This window comes from Amblyraja radiata, chromosome 26, assembly GCF_010909765.2.
Source record: "Amblyraja radiata isolate CabotCenter1 chromosome 26, sAmbRad1.1.pri, whole genome shotgun sequence".
Taxonomy (NCBI): Eukaryota; Metazoa; Chordata; class Chondrichthyes; order Rajiformes; family Rajidae; genus Amblyraja; species Amblyraja radiata.
The window spans coordinates 22,202,961-22,219,547 of record NC_045981.1 but is presented as its reverse complement, the minus strand read 5'-3'; positions in this window follow the sequence as shown (position 1 = coordinate 22,219,547).

Below are 16,587 nucleotides of genomic sequence, written 5' to 3'. Positions count from 1 at the left end.
ATTGCTGAAGAATCTTGGCCAGTTCACTTTTCAGGGTGGTATGTGGATAATCAGCAGAGGCAAAAGCCAGAGTTCAGATACTCTGCCTGAGTCACGTGAATAAGTTAGGGCCCTCTAGAAAATATGAATGAAATAAAAACTCTGCATTATGAGTTTTGATATTGTTGTACCAGTCACTGACTTTAATTGAGAGCTGACATCAGTAAAGGGTGGCATACAGGAAATGTTGTCCTATTACATGCCATGGTGAATAGTAGCACGAAAGACTTTAGGGTCTCTGGCACTGTAAGGCAGCAATTCTACCACTGCACCACTGTGCTGCCCCTAGTTTGTGTATTTATGTATTGTTTATGTATAATTTGAAGTTGAGTGTCTGTCTGAGCATATGTGCCTGTGATGCTGCTGCTGCAGGCAGGCAAGATTTTTCATTGTATCTATCTCATCTCACTTGTGCATATGACAATAAACAGGACTTGGCTTGACCTGACTTGACATGTCGATGAACGTGAGAGATTTGAGATGTTTCAGCCATTTGCCTTGTACAGGAAACAAGTGGCGATGTCCGACAGAGCAAATTAAATCTTCAAGATACTGAGTGAGAACACAGAACAGAACAAGCAGCCATCTGCAGAAGGCGGAGGCTTCATTGTTGCAGCAGTTGGTTTGTGAGATTCCTGGTGTCATGAACCGCCGATGAAGTGTTGGCAGCTCTCGTGTTGGTGACAGCATACAAACTGGATCGAGGTAAAGGATCAGTTTAAATGTAGCTAGGAAGTGAATCCAATCATTATTGAAGGAGGGGAGACACAGAACACATTCAAATGGACCCAAGGTAAGACACATATATATGAGTTGGATACAACTTCAACACCTGTTACTTCAACATCTGGAAACATCCAGCAGATCAGAAGTTTTGGTGGAAAGAAAAATAGTTAACGAGTTAGTTTCATGTTAAAACTCTCTTCAAAACATCTTTGAATCTCGAGCATGCCGGTACCGTTACAAAGACTATCAGCCTGAAGAAAGGTCCTGACCTGAAACATCATCTATCCATATTCTCCAAGCATGCTGCCTGATCCACTGAGTTACTCCAGCACTTTGTGTCTTTTTTTATCCCAGCACCTGCAGTACCTTGTTTCTACAAAGATTGAGACCCAAGGTGTAATTATTAAAATTTGCAAATGTTGCTAAATTAGTTTCATCTCTTTTCTTTTAAAGGGGAATGCAGTATTCGTAAGTGAATTTAACCAGATCTATATCAATGTGCCGTGTGCATTGTTGGCCAAGGACTTTGAATAAATTTGACACAAAGAGCTTTCAATTTTCCCGTATATCACATTCTCACAACATTTAAGAAGCATCTGGACAAGTACTTGAATTGCCAAGAAGGTCTCAGATCTATTGTGGGTGAATGGGACAAGTGCAGATAAGTCCAATGGTTGGCCTGGACAAGGTGGGCGTGTTTCTGTGCTGTGTGCTCCATGAATCTGCATGTAGCTTTAGGTGAGATGAGGAAACTCACAAACATACCTCCATTACCCACACAGTAGAAGAAATGCACTGCTACTATCATGTAGCTATACATTTCTAGCTCTGGCTCTACCCCTTTTACAGAGACGTGAACTACACAAACTGCACCGTGGAAGTTTGTAAAATGTGGCGCAGTGTGGAGCATGGCTGATAGAGTGTGGACGGCGGCAATCCAGGATCACGAACAAATCTTCCCATACAGCCGAGTGAGATAGTGCTGTGGGAGGGCAACAAGTTCAAGGTCACAGCTGCGGGTGACATTGCTAGGAAAATGGATTGGTGTTGGAAGAGGAAACACAACCTGACATGTACGTGAAGGTGAGAACAGCACTCAATACCAGGTGCTCACCTGCACTGCCTTTAGCTCCAGCACAATGAATCTTCAGCCAGCGGCTCATCATCACATATATGCACAAAAACGTGCCCACGCCCTTGTGCTCACATGCAGACACATGTGTGGCGCACACACACACACACATGTGCCCATGTACTTCCACTTCTTGCTTTTTTCCCTCAGCCACACTCACCTACTGACATTCACTCCCTGATTCTTTCTTCACTCACTGCACTGTGACACATTGATTAATGATGGAAACAAATAGAGCATATGCTTCACAGTGCGGCAGGCTTGTTGACTGGGCAAGGAGGCTGGAACTGACTGGTCCAGCTGGCAGCAGAGGAGGAGAGTCCCCTCAGGCCAACACATTCACTGGATTGAAGGAGAGAAATCACACCCTTATTGCTGATGGGGCAACCGATCGCATGCACCACAGGCAGACATTGGGAACACCGGATGCAGATGAGGTGAACCTCTGTCTCACCCAGAAGGACTGTCGGGATCCCTGGATGGAGTCGAGGGAGGAGATCAACAGTCAATATTGCTTTAGTTGTCACATATGCAACTGCACAGCGAAATTCATTTTGGGAATATTACACATGCTGGCGCCGACATTATTGGCGCAATTATTCAAAGGCCAAAGTCCAGACGGCCCGCACGCTCGGAGTACTGGAACAGTTCCCATGAACCAACGTCCATCTCCTCTCCTAGACCAGCGCTGGAGGCATTACTGAAGGCGCTGGAGGCATTACTGCGGTTCACCCTCCTACCAGTCTTTGCCCCTCGCACAAGACTTCTCCAGCTCCCTCTCAGTGATGCCGTCTGGTATAAGGGCAGGTTGCATCTCCTGTGGTTGCAGGGGAAAGTATCTGGGGAGAGGGTGGAATGGATGAGTGAACCAAGGAGTTGTGGAGGGAGTGGTCTCTGCAGAAGGTGGAGAGAGGTGGAGATTGGGGGATGTGATTTGTGGTGGGATTGCTGATCAGAACATGGACAGCATAAGAAGAGAGAGGGTTCAGGCAGTGAATCACGGCCAAGTGAAAATGTTCCCAGCACCAATGCATCCATAAAGCATCAGACCCAGACCAGGGGGATGAACCTTGATGGTGGAAAGTAACATTGTTTCATATTTATTTTCTATTATGCACAATGGATACCTTTTTTAAACATTTATACCGAGCCAATTAACCTGCACGTCTTTGGAGTGTGGGAGGAAAGTTCGGGGAAAGCCACCGCAAGTCACAGGGAAAATGTACAGACTCCGTACAGACAGCACCCTAGTCAGGATCGAACCCGGGTCTCTGGCGCTGTGACCACTACACCACCGTCCGTGTCGAGCACTGAGAGTTAGTGGAGAACATTGATGGGTGGAGCACGGACAAATGAAACATATAGATTGGAATTACCTTAGTTGGTACTTAGTTGATGCTGAGCTGTGGACATGTTGTTAGCTCAAGAAAGCAGATTTTACTTCGGAGTCACGTGAGTGACTACGTGAAGAATCCGCCAGGACGCATGCGTGTCATATTGCTTCAAGCATTGCGAAACGACAGGCGGGGTGGAGCGTTCCCCCGCAGCGGTAATTTTGAAACCGAGACCGACAGGTAAGTGAATTACTCTGCGGTCGTTTTTTGTTTCCCGTGCTGTTTTTTACAGGGGGAAACTATGGACAAAAATAGAGTCCACAAGGGCTGCGTCTAAGCTGGCTGGGGAGGACCGCGGAGTTGCGGGCAGCCAGCAGCGGCTGACGGCACCAGATCACCGTGAGTGGGATCAGCTGTGCCCGACTTGGCACCCGCGCCGGCCAGATCAACACCACGGCCGGGCGGGAAGCCTATACGGAACAGAACCGTTGACTCTGACAAGTCGGACTGCAAGAAATGCCGCGGGGACCAGCGTTGCTGGGGCCAAATGGAACGGCTTATGGAGCAGATGCTCCAACGTGACAGACTCCGGGAGATGGAGTCTAGTCACCATGGGTTATACAAAACACCCACAGCAGCACCTTACGTAGGGCTGCACAGTGCATCTCCCTCGACAGAGGGGAGTACTGGATGTCAATTCTGGGCTGACCCAGAAGAGGGGTTTGTTGAACAAACAACAAGTGTGCAGGGGGTGCAGGAAGGAGAAAGAAGGAGCTCGATGAGGAGGCAAAAACCCTGGGGCTCATAAAGGCGACAACAGGAAGGACCTCCTACACTCAAAGACAGCACCCTTACGCACCCACCAGCAGAGCAAGACAATCAGAAGCTGGTGAAAGCTCAAAGGCTGGACATACAGGACAGCGGTCTTTTTTAGGCCATGGCCCAGACCGGCCTTCGTGGAAAATGCGCAAACCCCAAACCCAAACCCAAACCCAGACACCGGCGCCTCAACCTCTTCGAAGAATACACAGGAAGAAGTAAACTTTCCACTGGTAGTTTACTGGTGGGTCTGGTTCCTTACAAATTATAGGAAGTGTGGATAATACACATATCGGTGGGAGATTACACTTCTTTTGGGAGGCATGGAGTGCATTAACAACAGACACTTATATCCTAAACAGTATCCAGGGATATACCGTTGAATTTGTGCACAAAAATAGCCCCCAGTTCAGCATGTACCGAACCGAACATTCGTACTTTCACGAAAAGAAAAATTGGAAGCACATGCTGAACTGGTGAGACTCCACGCTAAGGGGGTTATTGAAAAAACCCAACACGATTCTCTGGAATTTGTGTCTAATATCTTTACCAAAAACAAAAAAGATGGTGGTTGCCGCATCATCATAGATTTGACCAAATTGAATACATTTGTGCAGTATATTCATTTAAAAATGGAAACCTTTGTTACTGCCAAACAATTGATTTCCACAGGCTACTTCATGGCTAGCATCGACCTAAAAGATGCTTACTAATCAATGCCTATACGGACTGATCACAGACGTTATTTAAAATTCAACTGGATGGGGCAGCACTGACAGTATAGAGCTCTACCAAATGGTTTAACATCAGCCCCCAGGCTGTTTACAACAATTTTGAAACCAGCCCTAGCGTTTCTTCGGAAACAAAAACATATGATCATGGCCTATCTAGATGACATATTGATTGTGGGCTAAACTTTGGAATTAGCCAAACTAGCTGTATCAGCCACCAAACAATTGTTTGAGAAACTGGGGTTTATCATCCATCCAGTTAAATCTAAACTAACACCTTCCACCATAATGGATTATTTGGGGTTCACTATTGACTCAGTTCACATGTCAATGACTTTACCAAAGGACAAGGCTACAGTCTTAAACTGAGGCCTGCAACAACCTCATTGACATCAGTGAACCATCTATCAGATTGGTAGCAAGGCTGATTGACAAAAAAGTGGCTGCTTTTCCAGCCACACAATTTGGACCTTTGTATTATCAAAATTTACAAAGGGCAAAAATACAAGCACTCAAAATTAATGCTGGTCATTTCGACAGACCAATGAAGCTACCAATCAAAGTAATTATGGAATTAAAATGGTGGAGGGATAACATTTGGCATTGTTCCAGCCCTATCATTATCAGCAACCCCTCAGTGGTGCTACAAATTGATGCCAGTGCACTTGGTTGGGGTGCTACCAATTCCATCTCCAGCTGTGGAGGTAGATAGAATGCACAGGAGGCATCATTACTACAGACACTTGGCATAAACTACCTGGAAATGTTGGGTGCGTTCTATGGCCTAAAGTCATACTGTTCTGGAATATATCATCAGCATGTTAGACTACAGATTGACAATACCACCGTGGTGGCATATATTAACCATATGGGTGGAATCAAATCGACATCATGTGACAATCCGGCTAATACAATTTGGCAATGGTGTATCCAGAGAAATATTTGGATATCAGCTACTTACCTACCAGGTAACCTAAATTCAGTGGCAGACACCAGGTCACGCAAATTCAATGAAAACATCGAATGGATGTTGGATATAAAAGTATTTGCTGATATTGTAGCACGGTATGGAACACCAGATATCGATCTATTTGCATCTAGACTCAATCAACAGTTACCAAACTATGTTTCTTGGGAACCAGACCCTGGGGCATCAGCGATAGATGCTTTTTCACTGCATTGGGGGAAATTGTTTTTTTCTATGCATTCCCTCCTTTCTGCCTCATCAGTCGGGTATTACGCAAAATACAACAAGACTCGGCGTCTGGTATTTTGGTAGTGCCCGATTGGCCTACTCAACCATGGTTCCCTGTGATACTCGACATGGTCTTAGAACCATGTATCACCATCCTGAAACGACCAGATTTGTTAGTTCATCCCATAACTGGGGATAGCCATCCATGTCATAATACGACAAACTTATTAATTTGTAGAGTCTAAAGAAACCTCTACTGGAACTGGGACTGACCGACCGAACATTGAACATTATCTCAGCGGCTCACAGGCAGTCCACCAAAAAACAATATCTGGTATACATCAGGAAATGGGAGATATATTGTCACAAAAACAACATCACTTACAGCTCGATGAACATAACGTCTGTTCTGGAATTCCTGGCAGGCCTCCATTATGATGAGGGGCTCAGTTACAGTGCCATTAACTGCGCCAGAAGTGCCCTTTCAGCATATCTATGGCGAGGATCAGAGCGTCATTCTGCTGGGACTCACCCCCTGGTAACCAAACTTATGAGGGGAATTTTTAATATCAATCCCCCAAGAACCAGGTACTCTCAAATATGGGATGTGAGTATTGTCCTAACGTTGCTAAGGAATTGGTCTCCAGCAACAGCTCTGTCCCTGCAAAAACTGATGCATAAAACAGTCATGCTGATGGCTTTGGTCACAGCACAAAGGGTACAGTCTTTACATAAGTTAAGGCTGGACAATATGACTTCTTCAACAAGAAATATAACTTTTCATATTCACAAATTAGTCAAACAGAACAGACCGGGACCATCAGGCCTCAAAATAGAATTTAGGGCTTACCCTATAGATGATCGTCTCTGTATAATAAGACATTTATTGTTATATATGGAGAACACCAAAAACATCAGAGGCTATGAGATGGCACTACTAATCAGCCACAAGCAACCCCACAAAAAAGTGTTGGTTCAAACTATTTCCAGATGGCTGAAACAGGTTTTAACAACAGCTGGGGTGGATACTAACATATTCAAATCTCATTCCACCAGGGCTGCAGCTACATCGGCAGCTATGGAGTTGGACGTACCGATGGACAAAATCCTGGAGACAGCAGGATGGTCAAGGGAAAAAACGTTCCAACAATTCTACCATAAACCAGTGGTTAAACCTGGAACTTTTGCAGAATCAATTTTAAGTTCTGTAATATGATTTCACCACATGAAATAGGGGCTATAATTTGTTGTTAATAAATTTATCATGGATTTCAATGTCGGATTCATGTTTAAACATGTTAACACAATTCCTCCCTTAGTCAATTAAGGCAGATGTGATGCATGGACTCGTTTCCACGGCATGAAATCACAGAGCTTTGAAATCTTCACGTAGTCACTCACGTGACTCCGAAGTAAAATAGTAAGATTAAACGAGAACTTACCAGTTCGAAGTTTGATCGTTATTTTATGAGGAGTAACGTTGAGGGATTATGTGCCCTCCGCTCCCACCCTTGATCATAAAGTTCAACTGGTATCCTCTTCTCTAATCTTACTATGTTCAGTCATTACTGTTATCTGTGATTTCACACCGCTGCTTTGAAGAATGACACGCATGCGTCCTGGCGGGTTCTTCACGTAATCCCTGAACGTTACTCCTCATAAAATAACGATCAAACTTCGAACTGGTAAGTTCTCGTTTAATCGTACTATTAATGATCACTCCAAAAATGATGTAATAATCTCTCTGGAAAAGGAGCAATATACAGGGAATGTCGTAACTTTTTAGATGAGACTAGGAACCCACAAGGACAGCTACCTTACCCACACAGTGGAAGAAATGCACTGCTGCCATCATTCGGCCACAAAACTGCAGCTTTGGCTAAAGAGACACAATCCATACACGCAACACTGTGGACATTCGTAAAATATGTTACTGTGTGGAGAATGGCTGAGAATGGCAGGCCTTTAGGAAGTGTATATAAGGTATATAAAAATGAAATCAGATGGGGCCTTTGAGGAATATAAAGGATACAAGAAAGCTCACACGGGTAATTAGAAAGGCTAAAAGGGGCCATGAAATGTCATCGGCGAGTTGGATTAAAGAAAGTCCAAAGGTTTGTTATCTGTACATTAAAAACAAGAGAGTAACGAAGGAGAAGCCAGGACCACTTAAGGGTAAAGGAGGGAATATATGCTTGGAGTCAGAGGATGTAGGCAAGGTACTAAATGATTACTTTGCATCTGTATTCACCAAGGAGAAGGACAGAGGACAGTGAGATCAGTGTGGTCAATGCTGGGATGATTTGAGGTTAAGGAGGTGGTGGAGGGACTTGAAGACCATTGGGCATCACAGTGGCACAGCTGGTAGAGCTGGTAGAATGGCTGCCTCACCTAGCCAGAAACCTGGGTTCAATCTTGACCTCGAGTGCTGTCAGCGTGGAGTTTGCATGTTCTCCCTGTGATCATGTGGGTTTCCTCTGGGTGCTCCAGTTTCCTCCTAAATGCACAGTCTCTTGCCCAGAGTAGTTGAATCGAGGACCAGAGGACATAGGTTTAAGGTACAGGCGGAAAGATTTAATAGGAATCTGAGAGGTAACTTTTTCACACAAAGGGTGGTAGGTGTATGGAATAAGCTGTCTGAGGAGGTAGGGACTGAGGCAGGGATTATCCCAATGATTAAGAAACAGTTAGACAGGTACATGGATAAGACAGATTTGGATATATATGGGCCAAGAAGGAAGGTGGGACTGGTATAGCTGGGACATGTTGGTCGGTGACGTCAAGTTGGGTCGAAGGGCCTGTTTCCATGCTGTACCAACCTATGACTCCCACATTCCAAAGGTGCAGTTTTGTACATTAATTGGCCTCTGTTAATTGCCCCTACTGTGCAGAGAGTGGATGCAAAAGTGGGATAACATGGAACAAATAGTCGATAATGGCATGGATTTGGAGGGCAGAAGGGCCTGGTTCCATGCTGTATCTCTAAACTAAACTAAAGTTAAGGTGGATACATTCCCAGGGCCTGATAGGATCTATCATTTGGAAGAGAATGGGCCAATTAGGGACAGTCAGCAGGGTGTTTTCTGTAGCAAATAACGTTTGCAGTTGTTGGCTGGTCAAGTAGATTAAGGTGCAAGAGGTCCATGGTGACTTGGTCACTTGGATTCAGGAACTGGCTTACTCAGAAGACTCTAGAGGGTCCATCAATTCTAATTGTGCTGGAGCACAAAATGGAGGGTTATGGTAGAAGGGTGTTATTATGGCAGGAGATCTGTAAGCAGTAGCATTCCACAGGGATCTCTGCTGGCTCATCTCATGTTGTTATATAACAAACATGTTATTTGACTTGGATGCAAATGTAGATGGGTTGGTTAGTAAGTTTGCAGAAGGCCCCACAATCGGTGGAGTTGCGGACGTAGGGAAAGATTGTAAAAGTATACGGTGGGATATAAATCAGCCATTGGAATGGGCGGAGAAATGACAGATGGAGTTTAATCGAGCAATTTGGGAGGTCGAGTGTAAGGGGCAAGCATACAGTTAATGGCAAGAACCTTAACAGCATTGATGTACAGAGATCTTGGAATCCAGGTCCATTGCTCCCTGAACGTGGCGACACAAGTGGACAGAGCAGTAAAGAAGGCATATGGTATGAGCTAAAAGGAGAGTTTGGACAAACTTGGATAATTTTTCTGGAGCATCGAAGGCCCAGAGAGACCTGATAGGAGTATATAAAATTATGAGAGGCATAGATAAGGTGGGCATTCAAGGTAGACCTTTTTCCCAGGGTGGAAATGTCATGGACTATAGGGCATAGCTTTAATAGGAGAGGGGAAAAGTTTCAGAGAGATATGTGGGATCAAGTTTTATACACAAAGAGTGATGGGTATCGGGAACGTGCAGCCAGGGATGGTGGTGCAGGCAGATACAATAGCGGCATTTAAGAGGCTTTTGGATAGGTACATGGATATTCGGGGAATGGAGGGATATGGATCACATGCAGGCAGAGGAGCTTAGTTTAACCGCATATAGTTCAGCACAGAGATTGTGGACCGAAGGGCCTATTCCTGTGCTGTACTGTTCTACATTCTGTGTTCTGCGTCAAGCAGCTAGTTTGTCGCATGTTGGGCAGTGCCCAGTCACATTTCTGGAGAGAAGCAGAAGGACACAGAATTAGTCATTACTGCATTTCACTCTGTCGTAAATGCATCTTCAATCATGCAGGGTTGAAATAAACTCTGCTGCACAATCTAATTTCTAGGCAGATGTGCTTTATCCTACAATTTTAATGTGTCAACTTCCATTACAATTTATTTCCTTCCTTCCTTATTCTATTTCCTATTTTCAGCTTATAATGGTAAAGAAAATTGCAAGATGCACAAAGGCACAGGCAGATAGAAGATGAATGTTTGAGCCATGGAAAGGGAATTTGGAATGGTGAGACTATAGTTAGACCATAAGACAGAGAAGCAGAATTAGGCCATTCAGCCCATCGAGTCTGCTCTGCCATTCAATCATGGCTAATCTATTTTTCTCTCTCAACCCCATTCTCCTGACTTCAACTGTAACCTTTGATGCCCTTCCTCCAGTTACTCCAGCACTTTGTGCCTTATTTTTGTGAACCTGCATCTGCAATTCCTTGTTTCCTTTTAAAACGTTACGGTGGGTTTAAAGGAGACGCAAGAGGAGAGACCAAGGGCAATATGAGGATTCTGGGTAAACTCATTAGTGCCCACCTTGGTGAAGATGGCCTGAGTTTCGTGCAGTTGGCATTTATCATCATTACCTTGCACAACTGACGCCGTCTTTGTGATTTCAACGTACTTTTCCAATTACATATATTACAAAATGATTCTTAACTGACAGCTGGTAGGCTAGGCTCTAATGCTGGTCTCCTTGTGGTACTCAGCTTGGCAAAGGCAACTGTGGAGAGGATGTGTCCACTAGTGGGAGAGTCTAGGACCAGAGGCAATAGCCTCAGAATTAAAGGATGTTCCTTTAGGAAGGAAGTGAAGAAGAATTTCTTAAGTCAGAGGGTGGTGAATGGCAGATGGCGTTGAATCATAAGAAGTGTGAGGTGATGCCGTTTCGGGGGCTAGGGTATGTACAATGAACTGAGGGGGTTTTAAGGACTATTGAGGAATAGAGGAATGGAACTTGGTGCACAAGTTCAAAGATCCTTGAGTGAAGCAGCACAAGTATTTAAGGTGTTTAAGCAGGCACATGGCCGAATCGTTGAATATAAAAGAAGTGAGAATCTAGTACATCTATATAATGCATTGATTAGGCCATAGCTGGAGGACTGGGTGCAGTTCTGATCTCCATCCTAGAGGAAGAAAGTGATTGCACTGAAGTGGGTGTATGGGGAGATTCACCAGGATGTTGCCTGGTTTGGAGCATTTCTGTCATGAAGAGAGTCCAGATAGACTGAGTTTCTTTTGCTTTGAGCGGGCGAGGTTGAGGGTCTGTAAATAAGATGTGTAACTGAGATATGTAAAATTATGAAGAGCATACTGTAAATAAAGTGGATAGTAAAAAACCTTTCCCTATGACAGAGGTGTATAAAACCAGAGGGCATGTGTTAACATAAGATGTAGGATATTTAGAGGAGAACTGGAGAAGAATAGGTTAACCATAGGAAGTTGGGATCTGGAATGCATGACCAGAGGGAGTGGTGGAGAGGGAGACTTTCATAACATATAAGAAGTTTTGGAGACGAGTAGTGCTCCAAAATGGGATTACTATGGAATCTCCTATGGATACTCAATGGGAGCAGGTTCCTCAGTACGAGTGGAGTGGATCGACAAAAGATAACATTGACTTGGTGGGCCAAAGGACCTCTTTATCTAGGACCTCTTGATGTAAGACTCAATAACTCAGATATCAACATTTCTCAAAGTTTTACGTTTTTAACAATTTCTTGGGGTGCAGGGTGCATTGGGGTCTTCTTATTCTTGCTTATGGCGTGCACAGATTAAAGTTGTAAGACAACTTGTTCTCTTGATCTTCTGTTTGTGCTCACCAGGTTGATTGCATTCGTCGAAACAGGGTGGACCACGTGAAGGTTGCAATCTCCCACCCCGCATTGGGGTCAATTGACTCAGCTGCCAATACTATTTTCTTCTTATTTTGGGCAGGACATTTTTCATTATCTCACATACTTTTTTTTGCAACATAATAAAAATGTTCCCTGTGCAGGAACTCCCCAAGGAAAATCCTCCAGCGGAATCCAAATGTTCCACCGTGACGGTTGTTGGAGGAAACTTAGAGATGGGCTGACAGTCTTTGTCACAGCCCGAATATTTATAGAATAAATATTCTATTTATTCAACGTAAGGCAATGGGTCTGAACTTGCAAAATGTTAGCTGCTCGATGCTCAACAACCAAAATTCCCTGAGTCTGCTGAGCTGTCTTTGCTGGGTGTTTAGTCGACACATACCACTAGCACTGAGGAATCAGCTCCCTGAATTATTCATTTCATTGGATGAACGGCTATGAAGAATAACATTAAGCATTAACTAGCACCTAACATTAAGGTACTCAAATTATTTTACTGTTTTAAAATGTTTCTGTTATTTAAGATTGTAAAAAAAAATTAATTTGCTTCGCTGACTTTTATAATTTGTGTGTGTTTAAGAATGTCAGAGACATTCACTTCAATAATATCCTTGAGAGTTGGCAAAGCTGGAGTCATTGTGAAATATACCGTCAAAGCTGCAGAGAGGATGGGAGAAGAATGGTTGGAACAAAAGAACGGCATCTGATAGCGTGGTCAAGGTTTCCCAGGTAATCCCCGACATTTGACAAGCCTTTTGCGAGCCCTCCATTTCTATGTTGTTTAGTTTTGTTTAGTTTAGTTAGGGGACACTTTATAGTTTCGTTTATTGTTGTCACATGTACATAGGTACAGTAAAAATCTTTTTTGGTGCAAAAGGATGCCACATGATTACAATCAAACTGTCCACAGTGTACAGATACAGGATAAAGTGTATAATGTCTAGTGCAAGATAAAGTCCAGTAAAGTCTAATTGTAATAGGGGACTCTATAGTCAGGGTTCTGTGGACGCAGACAGGAGACCCGGATGGTAGTTTGCCTCCCTGGTGCCAGGGTCAGGGATGCGTCTGAACGTGTCCAAGAAATCCTGAAATGGGAGGGAGAGGAGCCTGAGGTTGTGGTACATATAGGTACCAACGACATAGGTAAAAAAAGAGAAGAGGTCCTGAAAGAAGAATTTAGGGAGTTAGGTGGAGAGTTAAGGAGAAGGACTGCAAAGGTAACAATCTCAGGATTACTGCCTGTGCCACGCGACAGTGAGAGTAGGAATGGAGCGAGGTGGAGGATAAATGAGTGGATGAGGGACTGGTGCAGTGGGTATGGATTCAAGTTTCTGGATCATTGGGACCTCTTTTGGGGAAGGTGCGACCTGCACAGAAAGGACGGGTTGCACTTGAAATCGAGGGGGATGAATATCCTGGCGGGGAGATTTGCAAAGGCTACTGGGGAGACTTTAAACTAGTATGGTTGGGGGGAGGGACTCAAAGTGGGAAAGCTAGCAGTCAGTGTGTGAGGCAGAGAATGGTAGCACTCTGACCCAAAATGTAGGGGAGAGAGAAGAAAAAGACAATAATCAGAGAATAAGAGAGGGTGGGTTTCTTAAATGTGTATATTTTAATGCTAGGAGCATTGTAAGAAAGGTGGATGAACTTAGAGCCTGGATTGACACCTGGAAGTATGATGTTGTGGCGATCAGTGAAACATGGTTGCAGGAGGGCTGTGATTGGAAACTAAATATTCCAGGATTTCATTGCTTCAGGTGTGATAGAATTGGAGGGGCAAGAGGTGGAGGTGTTGCATTGCTTATCAGGGAAGATATTACAGCAGTGCTTTGGCAGGATAGATTAGAGTGCTCGTCTAGGGAGGCTATTTGGGTGGAACTGAGAAATGGGAAAGGGGTAGCAACACTTATAGGGGTGTATTATAGACCGCCAAATGGGGAGCGAGAATTGGAAGAGCAAATATGTAAGGAGATTGCAGATATTAGTAGTAAGCACAAGGTAGTGATTGTGGGAGATTTCAATTTTCCACACATAGACTGGGAAACACATTCTGTAAATGGGCTGGATGGGTTGGAGTTTGTAAAATGTGTGCAGGATAGTTTTTTGCAGCAATACATAGAAGTACCTACTAGAGAATGGGCGGTGCTGGACCAGCTGTTAGGAAATGAGACGGGTCAGGTGGCAGAGGTATGCATTGGGGAACAGTTCGGGACCAGTGATCACAATACCATTAGTTTCAATATAATTATGGAGAGGGTCAGAACTGGACCTAGGGTTGAGATTTTTGATTGGAGAAAGGCTAACTTTGAGGAGATGCGAAAGGATTTAAAAGGAGTAAATTGGGACAGTTTGTTTTATGGGAAAGATGTGGAAGAGAAATGGAGGACATTTAAAGGTGACATTTTAAGAGTACAGAATCTTTGTCCCTGTTCGGTTGAAAGGAAATAGTAAAAATTGGAACGAGCCATGGTTTTCAAGGGAAATTGGACACGGTTCGGAAAAAGAGGGAGATCTACAATAATTATAGGCAGCATGGAGTAAATGAGGTGCTTGAGGAGTATAAAGAATGTAAAAAGAATCTTAAGAAAGAAATTAGAAAAGCTAAAAGAAGATATGAGGTTGCTTTGGCAAATAAGGTGAAAGTAAATCCAAAGGGTTTCTACAGCTATATTAATAGCAAAAGGATAACGAGGGATAAAATTGGTCCATTAGAGAGTCAGAGTGGACAGCTATCTGCAGAGCCAAAAGAGATGGGGGAGATATTGAACAATTTCTTTTCTTCGGTATTCACCAAGGAGAAGGATATTGAATTATGTGAGGTAAGGGAAACAAGTAGAGTAGCTATGGAAACTATGAGATTCAAAGAAGAGGAAGTATTGACACTTTTGAGAAATATAAAAGTGGATAAGTCTCCAGGTCCTGGACAGGATATTCCCTAGGACATTGAGGGAAGTTAGTGTAGAAATAGCAGGGGCTATGACAGAAATATTTCAAATGTCATTAGAAACGGGAATAGTGCCGGAGGATTGGCGTACTGCGCATGTTGTTCCATTGTTTAAAAAGGGGTCTAAGAGTAAACCTAGCAATTATAGACCTGTTAGTTTGACGTCAGTGGTGGGAAAATTAATGGAAAGGATACTTAGAGATAATATATATAAGCATCTGGATAAACAGGGTCTGATTAGGAACAGTCAACATGGATTTGTGCCTGGAAGGTCATGTTGACTAATCTTCTTGAATTTTTTGAAGAGGTTACTCGGGAAATTGATGAGGGTAAAGCAGTGGATGTTGTATATATAGGACTTCAGTAAGGCCTTTGACAAGGTTCCTCATGGAAGGTTGGTTAAGAAGGTTCAATGGTTGGGTATTAATGGTGGAGTAGCAAGATGGATTCAACAGTGGCTGAATGGGAGATGCCAGAGAGTAATGGTGGATGGTTGTTTGTCAGGTTGGAGGCCAGTGACTAGTGGGGTGCTACAGGGATCTGTGTTGGGTCCACTGTTGTTTGTCATGTACATCAATGATCTGGATGATGGTGTGGTAAATTGGATTAGTAAGTATGCAGATGATACTAAGATAGGTGGGGTTGTGGATAATGAAGTAGATTTTCAAAGTCTACAGAGAGATTTATGCCAGTTGGAAGAGTGGGCTGAAAGATGGCAGATGGAGTTTAATGCTGATAAGTGTGAGGTGCTACATCTTGGCAGGACAAATCAAAATAGGACGTACATGGTAATGGTAGGGAATTGAAGAATGCAGGTGAACAGAGGGATCTGGGAATAACTGTGCACAGTTCCCTGAAAGTGGAATCTCATGTAGACAGGGTGGTAAAGAAAGCTTTTGGTGTGCTGGCCTTTATAAATCAGAGCATTGAGTATAGAAGTTGGGATGTAATGTTAAAATTGTACAAGGCATTGGTGAGGCCAATTCTGGAGTATGGTGTACAATTTTGATCGCCTAATTATAGGAAGGATGTCAACAAAATAGAGAGAGTACAGAGGAGATTTACTAGAATGTTGCCTGGGTTTCAGCAACTAAGTTACAGAGAAAGGTTGAACAAGTTAGGGCTTTATTCTTTGGAACGCAGAAGGTTAAGGGGGGACTTGATAGAGGTCTTTAAAATGATGAGAGGGATAGACAGAGTTGACGTGGATAAGCTTTTCCCACTGAGAGTAGGGAAGATTCAAACAAGGGGACATGACTTGAGAATTAAGGGACAGAAGTTTAGGGGTAACATGAGGGGGAACTTCTTTACTCAGTGGTGGCTGTGTGGAATGAGCTTCCAGTGAAGGTGGTGGAGGCAGGTTCGTTTTTATCATTTAAAAATAAATTGGATAGTTATATGGACGGGAAAGGAATGGAGGGTTATGGTCTGAGTGCAGGTATATGGGACTAGGGGAGAATACGTGTTCGGCACGGACTAGAAGGGTCGAGATGGCCTGTTTCCGTGCTGTAATTGTTATATGTTATATATATATATGTTAGAGATAGTTCAAAGGTCTCCAAAGAGGCAGATGGAAGCTCAGGACAGCGCTCTAGTTGGTGAAAGGATGGTT